The sequence below is a fragment of the Tachypleus tridentatus genome, chromosome 8, assembly GCF_004210375.1.
Source record: "Tachypleus tridentatus isolate NWPU-2018 chromosome 8, ASM421037v1, whole genome shotgun sequence".
Lineage (NCBI taxonomy): Eukaryota > Metazoa > Arthropoda > Merostomata > Xiphosura > Limulidae > Tachypleus > Tachypleus tridentatus.
In genome coordinates, this window is record NC_134832.1 from 28954247 (window position 1) to 28966187 (window position 11941).

At 31.2% G+C, this 11941-nt stretch overlaps 1 non-coding gene across 1 annotated transcript; it reads left to right on the top strand.

The window, feature by feature from the left end:
* The first annotated feature begins 688 nt into the window (after positions 1-688).
* Positions 689-761, top strand: TRNAR-UCG (transfer RNA arginine (anticodon UCG)). Its single transcript has one exon. It is a non-coding gene; the product is annotated as a tRNA-Arg (tRNA).
* Positions 762-11941: the final 11180 nt, after the last annotated feature.

The window sequence follows — 11941 nt, forward strand, 5'->3', positions numbered from 1 at the left end:
TTATGTCTTTGTAAAAGGCTTTAATGGCTAAAATATATAGTAGGACGTCTATATTTTGTTTGTTTTGGAATTTCGCACAAAGCTACTCGAAAGCTATCTGTGCTACCCGTCCCTAATTTAGCAGTGTAAGACCAGAGGGAAGGCAGCTAGTCATCACCACCCACCGCCAACTCTTGGGTTACTCTTTTACCAACGAATAGGGGGATTGACCGTAACTTTATAACGCCCCCACGGCTGGGAGGGGAGCATGTTTAGCGCGACGCGGGCGCGAACCCGCGACCCTCAGATTACGAGTCGCACGCCTTACGCGCTTCGCCATGCCAGGCCAATATATAACTTATAGCGTAGCTTTACGCCTAACAAGATATATAAAAAAAAAAAACAGACAAGTCACTTGTGATAAATGGCTTTTGATGTAATGTGAAAGGGACCAAGTGCAGGTATAAAGCAATAAGACTTACGAAATAGAAAATTTACAAAAAGTTATTAATATATCTGTATTTACGAGGGCTGTTCAAAAAATACGCGGACTGACGTCATAAAACAAAATGTACTTTATTTAGAAGTTACAGGTCTGGGACTCCTTCAAAGTACTCTCCTCCCCAACGCACATACTTATCCTAACGGTGTTTCCACTTGTTGAAACAGTCCTGGTACGCTTCTTTTGTAATGTCCTCCAACTCGAAAAGCACGCGTGGCCTAATGGATAAGGCGTCTGACTTCGGATCAGAAGACTGCAGGTTCGAATCCTGTCGCGGACGACGATTTACTTATTTAAAGGCCCGGCATGGCCTAGCGCGTTAAGGCGTGCACTTCGTAATCTGAGGGTTGCGGGTTCGAGCCCGACTCGCGCCAAACATGCTCGCCCTCCCAGCCGTGGGGGCGTTATAATGTTTTGGTCAATCCCACTATTCGTTAGTAAAAGAGTAGCCCAAGAGTTGGCGGTGGGTGGTGATGACTAGCTGTCTTCCCTCTAGTCTTACACTGTTAAATTAGGGACGGCTAGCACAGATAGCCCTCGAGTAGCTTTGTGCGAAATTCCCAAACAAACAAAACAAACAAACCTCCAGCTCCTTCGTCGCATTTGCCTTAATCTCGGGAATCGTCTCAAATCTTCTTCCTTTCAAGGGTCTTTTGAGTTTGGGGAACAAGAAAAAATCGTAAGGAGCAAGGTCAGGTGAGTAGGGGGGTGGGGAAGAACAGTGATCGAGTGTTTGGCCAAAAACTCACGAGTTCTGAGGGCTGAATTTCGCAGCAACGCAGTGCATCTTCAATTTTTCGGTCAAAATCTCGTAACAAGATCCAACTGATATCCCAGACTCTTCAACAAGCTCCCCTGACAGTCAGACGTCGATTTGCCGGCATCAGAGTGTTGATTTTGTCGACGTGTGGGTCGTCAGTTGACGTGGAAGGACGTCCAGGACGCTCATCATCTTCAATGGACTGTCAACCATCCTTAAAACGTTCATGCCACTTGAAACATGCCGTACGCTGCATAGCAAAATCACCATAAGCCGTGTTAAGCATAGCAAAAGTTTCAGTCGCAGATTTTCCAGGTTTAACACAAAATTTCACAGCAAGTCGTTGCTCCTTCAGGTCATTCATTCTGAAATCCGCCAAACGAAAAAATCGCACTTCACTTAAAACCGCGTAGCTAATACACAAATGAAGATATCTGCAATCGGAAAATGGCGCCGTAATCAGCTGATCTGTGCGAACCTAGCGACACCAAGCGGATTCCCCTGGAACCAACTGGAGCCGCGCAATTCAAACAGTCCCCATATTTTTTGAACAGCCCTCGTATATATAAAGCAATAAAATATTCGAGCCATAAACCAAAACACATTATTATGAAATAAAAATATATATATTTAAAACACGATGCACATTTTTTTTATTTTAAAAAAGAGGATCATAGGGTACAAGTTACAACGTAGAATTATAAAATGTGTCCTAGATTTTGGAGATGAGTGGAGATACACCGTCTATCAGTCTTAATTTTGTAAATTTTACATCAAAATTTCTTTCTTTCTCTTTGACATACCTTTATACAACGAGAAACTAAGATTGAATTTTGAAACAAGGTCTGAGTAACTTATAACTGAGTCATATACTTGCTATTGAAATGTCAAGCAAGATGTTTTGAGAATTTTTGCATAACACTTCCAACTTTGTTAATATTTCACTTCCTCCGTCTGTAGAAGAAAATAAATTACCAGAGTTGTAAACATGTTAGTAGGCAGAAGAAATGTACTAGCCCAAACTGAAAAGTACCAGTTTATTTATTTGATTAGCATAATGAGTTAGTTAATACAAATTGCAAATGTATACATGTTTTATTCCTTGCAATGACGTATTTCCATTTACTACGTTACTTCTTTTCACATGAAGGACTAGTTTCCTTCAGTGCTGCCCTCTATATGTAAAAACGTTATTACGTGTATTACAAGTACCCTACCACCGTTCTATTGGTTTGTTTTGTATTTCGTACAAAGGTACACGAGGGTTATCTGCGCTAGCCGTCCCTAACTTAGCAGTGTAAGACTAGAGGAAAGGCAGTTTGTCATCACCACCTATCGCCAACTCTTGGACTACTATTTTACCAACGAACAATGGGGATGACCGTCACATTATAACACCCCCTTGGCTGAAAGGGCGAGCATGTTTGGTGTGACGGGAATTCGAACCAGTGACCTTCGGATTACGTGTCAAGGTTTGCTTTTTAAAAAATTTGTTTCTGAATAATACATGATTGGGAGACAATATTCTGGATAATAAAAATCTAACTCTTCAAAAGTTACTCTAGTTTTTACCTCGTGAAAAATTATTTTGGTATTTGTATTAGATATATGATTACTGACAGAATCTTAAGTCAGGAAAAAATATTGTCTCATTGTTTATGAGAGATTTTATTAAAAAATAAAATGTAAGTGAAATTTTAAATTTTGTTTGTTTAGATAATAATGGAATATTTGGCAGTTGGCTCTTTGAATAATGTTCTCACCAAAACCCGCCTGTTCGAAAATGAAATACCAGCAGTTTGTAAAGAAGTATGTTATATTGACTGTTATGAATAGAGATTTTTGTAATTTTGTTTTCTAACAGATGTCTAATGATTACAATTTATCTAAAATCTGTTCAGTAATTATTGCAGTTCCTTTTCCATGTCTGTTATGCAAGCATTATTATATTAATAACATTGCTTATATATAATAATAATAAAAGCATGTGTCTGTGCGTGTATGTGACAGTCATAGCTTCAAGAAGAAAGAACCCAAAAACCAAACATTTTGCACCTGTACCAAGATGCTCCTGAGGGTATGCACCTGAGTATTACTTGTCCACGTATATGTGCATCTATTTAAGGAGGCAAAGCAACAAAAACCCCATAGAACAGGAGCGGTTCGTGGCATTACAAATACAAATCAGACAGACAGACAAACACCTGTGAGCAGGTGTATATGTGGATCTTTTTAAAGAAGGAAACTATCAAAAGAACTACATCGAAAAGAAGTTGTTCCCTATGTAATAAATTTTAATATATAGAAAAGTCAAAGCAAAAATTATACTTTTATGCTAAAATGGTTTCTGAATTTTCACCATAACATAAGTGTACAGTAGAGGTGGATGGACTGAGCCCTTTTTGAGGGCCATGCCATTTCATTATGAGTTTTGTCCCATACCATGCCATCAGCAATGACAGTCATGTATGACCAATGCGTTTCTAACGAGGAGTGACCATGTGCCATGACACATGGTTAGTTAACGTCTGTCACTTGGAATATAACAATATAATAACCTGAGTATAGCAAGATACTTTCATTTATAAAACGACACTGAATGTATAGTAAAGCCAATGTGATTTACTAACAGCCCTTTGTAACAATGGCTTTTATGTCATGTCACTTAGCTACAGAAGTGTGTTTTAATATTGCTGTTATTCTGTGTACTGAAAATACATGAAATAAACCATCTAAATAACAAAACTGGAAACTACTTTTTGATTTTTTTTTCAATTTAGAATCTCCACTGGTTAATGAAGGTTTTTATTGTCGGTGATATAACAGAAAATACCTTAATTCGGAAATGATTTTTCTCATAGCCAGTTTTATGTTAGGTGCTCCAGTGTCAGTAAGAACTTTTTCATCTTGGCAGCATATGGTAAAACAACTAATATATCAACCCAATGAAAGCTTGGTAATTCTGCTAGTTATAATTTTAAACAAGCTTTAATATTTCTTGTTCCACTTGATGTTTGTATTGTTGTCTTCAAATAACAATATATATATTTAAAGTATTGAAAACAACAAGCACACTGAATTAAAATTATAGTGATATTTAAAAATATTTATCTTTGAAATAAATTTATATCTCATGTAGGTTCTTCAGGGAATAGAATTTCTACACGTCAACAGTGTAATACGTAGGGATATCAAAAGTCAGAATGTATTAGTTGGGAGAGATTGGAGCATAAAACTAAGTAAATTTTAAGGTATATAATGTCAGGTTTGGTTATTAGAAATACAAGTTAACTGCAGATGTTTTCTTTTTCCAGATTCCTAATAATTTGTCCAATGTTACTGAAAATCAGGGGTGTCTAAAACTCTTCAGGGTTATCTTTTATACACCTCTAATTTGTAGTCAAAATGTAGAAATTAGATGAATATGTAAAAGGAAATACACATGCAGCTATCTTGTTTTACAATAATTTTGAGCTTGTACAATGTTTTAGTAATTTACAGCATTTAGATTGCAATATTTAATAAGTTTTATACCATTTGTATAGATATTTTCATAGAAACTTTTGTCTGTCACCCTCCAGCCAAACTGATAAGCTATCTTATTGAATAAAATATTTTTGGCTCTGACATGTAGGAGACAAAAGATAAAATTGAAATGATGTTTCCGACACGCCTCTAGTATTGAATCACAATGGACAAACTGAGAATAGTGTAATATAAAACGCACCATCTGCACTTAACTTGTTTTAATTAGAATTTTGAAACCAGTTGGTTTTCAATATTGTGCCAGCATTCAGTGCTTGTGCAATGATTTTTGTTATTAAAGTCATTACTTTCGTTCCAACGTGAACAGAAACACATATATTATGAAGATGTTGAAACGTTACATGGAAATCATGTTCACTCAGAAATATAAAATATTTACGTATAAGAATTAGTGTTTCCAGTTCTCATGTTCAGTACAATATTTATACATTTTATAATTTAATACATCTTCATAATTTGTTTCTAAGAGAACATCTCCAAATTTTCTTTTATTCGTCTTGTGCCTGACATGGCCAAGCGTGTTAAGGCGTTCGACTCGTAATCCTCTGTTATTATCAGGTTTAACTGTGTGATACTTGTTGAGATATCAGTTTTACCTGAAAATAACACATAAACATCAATTAAAATAATGTAAATTACTCAGTATTTTACAATACGGATATTCTTGTATCATTTAATTTAGTATTTTAATTAGACAAAAAGTATATTTGAATATATCTGCCTATTTCAATGGCTTTATAAGCACAAGTACTAATTTAAAATTTATCATTGGTGCTACACATGTCAAATATAATACGGTTGAAATATGAGTATATATTCTTCTGTATGCTTTCACTCAGTAGTTTGTAACTTTTTCATTGAATAAAGGGTTCAGGCAGAGTTAAGAATGTGAATCTATATTTAAATTTCTTATGTTAAATTTTAAAACCCATAATTTTTATGAGCAATGCTTAATGATAGATAATAAAGTTTATGTTTATTCACTGTACTTTCAAATTACTATTAAACTTCAGTATTTCTCATAGTTCTTTCATATTATAACAACAACTCCATCCAATGTTGCAGAATTAACATGTTAGCTGATAAATGTAGTATTATATAATGTGTTTGTATAAAATGTTAGATGGATTAAACATGGTTTTGAAGCTATCAGCATTATCAACCAATTTACTACTAAAACATGTTATTAGAAGATAGCTGCCAAATGTCTTTTTTACACAATGTAAATATGAAGTGGAGGTAATTTTAGATCTAAGTTAATGTTAGGAAAAGTAGCAAAGCATTATGGGTAAAACACATTAATTAAAAATAGTTTGAGTTAAAGTATATATGAATTGAATACAATAGCCTAGGGGAAATTATAGGGAGAATACTTACTTCAAAGAGGATTGAGATCTATTGTATTACAAATTTAAATTTGGTTAAATTGATAAAAAGAATAAGAAAGACATCAGCAAAAAGGGATGATAATAGAGAGTTAAAGGAATGAAAGAATAAGAAACATTTGAGCACTGCTAACTAACATTTATACAAAGCAGAGTAAACGTTTAAATATATTGTGTATCATATGCACAAAAAGTAAAAAAGGAATAGCATACAACTTAATTTTAAGGGATCAATATATTTCAAAATATCAAAAAATTGGAAGATCACATTAATATTAAGATGACATAAAAGTTCTTTATAAAATAATTTAATATTTTCATAACATTATTAGTAAAACACATTTCTTCGAACCTATGGCACAGTATTTTAACAGTTTAAAAAATAAAATGTATCACTAATATTTCTTTAATGTAGTAATATTAAAAATAAATATCACTTTTGATCACATATTAAAAAATAGTGGAAGAAAGACAAAAACTTAAATACTTCAAAAGAGAATTCACATTTTTGTCAAGTATATTTATTTTTGCAAATTATTTTTGATTGAAATGTGACAGCCAAGGTACTACAATTTTAGAAATATTATTTCCTTCTGTAATTTCTTAAGATATACTTTATTTATAAAGAAAATAATTACATAGATAAAACTAATGATAAAAAGAACATCTATACTTCTAAAGGGTTTTTTTTTATGCTCATAATATTATTTTTACAAACTCGGGTAAGACAGTTTTTGTTATTGTTTGTGATCTATCTGTTATACATCTTCATTGTTGAGGATATTAATCCCCTGTCCAAAGTGTATAAATTAAGGAAAGAGCAACAGGTTTGGCACATGATTTTGCTGAATTAGAAGTTACAATAATAACACTTTGTATGTGGCTTTGAGAAATTTGAATATTTGGTTTTTACATTATTATATTCAAAATTAAGTACTTTTTTAGAATGTTGATGACCACAAATTTTCTGAAATGATAATAACTTGAGGGCATTTAATCCTAGAATTGAAAAGAGATAATGACATGGCTAATGACAAACCACAAATGTAGCTGTAGTGGTGTGGTTTATTCATAGCAACTAAATTAACTACAGAGCTTCACTTATAAACAGGAGATTCAGTTGAGATATAAAACTATGAAGTAACAGAGTGTGAAGACTAAATGGCACTACACTACTAGAAAGAAAGAGACTGGGCCAAAAGTCATAAACAAAATCAACAATCCTTGAAAATACTCAACATAAAAACAACCTGGGTACCAATTCAGGAAAATAGGAGCTCAATCAAAATAGGGCCACAAGGTTTTGTACATTTAAATTGACTTAGCCCTATGTGCTTATCTTGCTCTCTTCCTTTAGATTCCTAAACACCTTTTTCATTTATAAAGTTCAAGTGATTGTATCACATGACAAGTTATTTTCAGAATAGAAAGTGAAGGTATCAAACAGTAGGTATTACCAGAAAAACTAATGAAGTACATTACTTATTAAATCCTTAAACAAGGTCATATTATGCAGGTTATCCACTGGTGATAACAGGATATACCTAATTTTGAGAAAACAAGAAACAACTTAATGTTGAAATAACATCAACTTAATGGCTTTCTTAGCCATATTTTATGTGTAACATGCACATACCTACAACATAGAATAAATAATATAACAATACAAAACCACAGTCATTTATGGAATAAATGTTACTTAATATTTTAATTATGAAATATATTGATTTCATACACTTTTATGAAATAATTACTGGAATTTGTTTTCTTGCCCTACCACTGCAAAATACTACTTCTACTTTGGCTGATGGAGAAATTATCTTTAAAAATTTACATGATCTTAATTAATTTAGTTTACCATTAACTGTTTTCAAACAAATCTGAGATAACAACTGTGGCTATTTGTAGCACATATTAGTATTATGCCATATTTGCCACAGACTCTGAAGGATCATGTGTTTTATCCCAACCACCAATACTACACTCATGCCTGATGTTGAATTATTATTATTATTTTTAATAGCATTGCTTAAAGCTTTCTTTGATTTGCAACATATTGCATCAATCCAGATTTGCTGTTATTTGTTGAGGTATATTTTTCAACATTATGAACATCATAAACAGCATTGTTCCTCTGTATTCTCAAAGTTTGTTTATTTCCATTTGAACTCAATCAAGTCACATGAATTTTACAACTGTTTTTGTACATTTTTTTTTCTCAAAATATTTCATGTGCACTGAAAATAAAGAACAAATAAGTCATAACAATGCAAATATGGCCACATTTTAAAATACAGAGATAAATTTTTCTTTTTATAAAAACTTTTATACTTTTTCAATTTTGATTGTTTGTTTAGAAATAAGCTCAAAGCTACACAATGGGCTATCTGTGCTTTGCCCACCATGGGTATCAAAACCTAGACTTTAGCAGTGCGAGTGTGCAAACATATCACTGTGCTACTGATAGAGCATTTGTTTAATACTTGTATGTACTTCAAATTACTTGTAGTTAGTAACTATATTTATGAATAATCAAATCAATTCATTATTAAAATTAATTTTCATTGTTCTACAGTTTAAAGTATAAAAATTAATAATAATGATAAAAACCACATTTTATTGTTACCCAGTTGAAGATCTTTCTGCATTAGCACTGATATTTAATGATTTCCCTTTGATTATGTTAGTCTATGTGGTCATGTTAATTCCAATATTTGACACAGTTACAGACACAGAAGAGGTACTTTAATTATTTAGGTAGCTACTATTATAATATACTTAATTATATATATATACTAAACTGGTATTGTAATTTTAGTCATTTCCTTTTCATGAGAAAAAAAAAATATTAGATGCCATAATGATTAAAGTATCACATATAATTTATTAATTGAAGAATTATGATTTTAGTCACATAAACTGTAATACAATCATGTAAAAATAAATTTCATGTAAATCTCAAACTGAAATATATATACATTTTAAACATAAGAGAATTTAGTTACTTTGCTATCTCCTTTTTGGAAATTATTGTGACACATCTTGCAAACTGGGATGGCCATGTTCCTTTTAACTTGGTATTGGAGACTAAACTCAGTTTAGTTACAAAATATCCTACTTATAACTTTTAACTGAAAAAATTAATTTATTTGAAAATATTTTATTACATTTATAAGAATACTTTTTAATTATCTTCAATTTTGAATCCAAAGTAATGCATTATGTAAAAAAAAATCATCAGTAAGCCTAAAACTACATGCATAGAATACATTATAAATTTCTATCAGAAACATAATACAGTTTTCACTTTTTAATTTCAGAATATATTGTTCATTAACATTACACTAATATATAACTTGAAGCTAAAAGAAATGGCACTGTAAAATTCTTTGATGGCTGACTATGGCACTGACTAAAAGTAATAGTGGAACAATGCTGTTAAATTGATAAAGAACACAGGTTTCTTGATCTAGTTTCTACAAGTAAATTGTCATGTGAAGACTTGTTTCAAGAACAATGTGTTTTACGTCTATGGAGACTCATCCTGAAGGAGAGAAAACAGAAAATACCTCACTTCTAGTAATGAAATATCAAACATTTAGTTCATGATATATTGATAGAATAATAGTTTTTTAGTAAATGTAAACCTGAGCATTGAAATGAGCACAAAAAAATCTAAAATGTACAAATAAATGTCTTGTTTGTTTACATGCGAGATTTCTTGGAACTACATAGAAAAGAAAAAGAAATTTGGGACATTTTTCCATTTTCATTCATAAAATACATTCAGTAATTATTCTTTAATGTTAAAGCATCAATTGTGAAATAAATTTGAATAAAACATTTTTGAAATTGGTCTATAATTATTATTTTTAGTTACATTTTGAAAATTGATGTGCAAATATGCACAGGGCACCAGAAGTGTTCATTATTACAAATAACGGTATTAAGATTGGTTGGTTTTTACATTACAAATAAAAACAATACATTATTGACTTAATAATTTCAGATATACATACAACCAGAGTACAGTTTCCAAACTTTTAATGCATTGTCATTTAATTTCAATTTGACTGATCTTTACCTACAATCAACTATAAATTATAATTCACTTTATGTTGTTTCACATATTGCATTTGGGCAGTGTCTTGGCTTGTGCTTCAATACAATAACAGAAAAAAAGTTGCTTCCTTTTGTTGTTTTTTTCAAAGTTTCACTGAGATGTTTTACTACATGTAGTTGGGGCCTAAGGTAGTAAACAAAAAGACAGGTAGAGCATTTCAGGAAGATAAATCATCATCAAATTTAAAATTTATTCTTATTACACTAATTTTGTTGAAATTTCTAAATTTATCACACACTGATGTTTAATTTTATAAAAAAAAAGGTTCCTCTATAGAAGCTATACACATTATAATTCTGAATTTAGAATTCTGAAATTAAAATTTATTCTTATTACACTAATTTTGTTGAAATTTCTAAATTTGTCACACACTGATGTTTAATTTTATAAAAAAAGGTCCCTCTATAGAAGCTATACACATTATAATTCTGAATTTACTAAGTGTATCTTTACATTTCAGAAGCTTTTAGTGAACACTACAGTTCTGCCGTGTACAAAACGTATCTTTATAAAATAATTTTATTTCAGATTTGCCTGTATATTTCCAAAATCTTTATTGAATCGGTTTGTGTGAAAAATGATTTTCATGCTAAGAATAAAAATAGCATGTCATTTTACAGTTTTCGTATTTTACTTACCTAACTTATAAACTCCTAAATGATTTGGTTTGTTTTTAATTTTGTATGAAGCTACAGGTGGGCTATTTGTGCTAACTGCCCATAATTTAGCAGTGTAAGAGGGAAGGCAGCTAGTCATCACCACCCACCTCCAACTCTTGGGCTACTCTTTTATCAATGAATAATGGGATTGACTGTCACATTATATATTGTAGTATTGGCATCAATTTACAGTGGAACGAAAACTTGAAATATATGAAGCAAAATGAATATCATTTTTCCTTTGTACTGATTGCTGTATTGAACAAAAAGTTCCACAATATATACATATAGAGATATCTTGACAGATTCAACCATTGAACATTTCACATTTTTAAATTTAAATTTTATGTTTTTTACTGCTGTACTTTGTACCCACAATAGCAATAATCCTCATTTCAAAAACATTAAAACACAATGTGAGTCCCTTAGCCATTGTCAGTAGGGTTAACACAAATAGCAGGTTATTGTGACATTTTTTACTCATACTTGTGAAATTTTAAATAATTCATTTAAGTTTTATTATGATAAGCAAAAGGTTTCTAATATTTACATTTAGTTATTTTCTATAATAATGTATACTAATAACAAAATACATAATACAAGCTCATTTAAAATGAGTAAAAACTGAAAACCTTCTTTTTGTAAAACTCATTTTGTGTCAGTGATTTGAATTTCTAAAAATTAATTCACATGCCTTTCAAATATGTATTTTACAAAACCAAAACTTATCAGTCAAAGAATGGAATGTTCCAAAACTAATGAACTGGAATATACAGATATAATAGACATTTCTGGAATGTTCTTGCATATTTACTTAGTTTATGGATATGTTTCCTTGCAGTAAGCTAGTAGGTAACAAGAATTGCTACAAGGCAAAATTTGAACTACCTTGAGTAACCCACAAATGCTATTCAATATGGATAAAATGTGTCAATTATTTCTTTATACAATAAAATAAAATTGATTTGGTTAGAATGCTCTAAATGA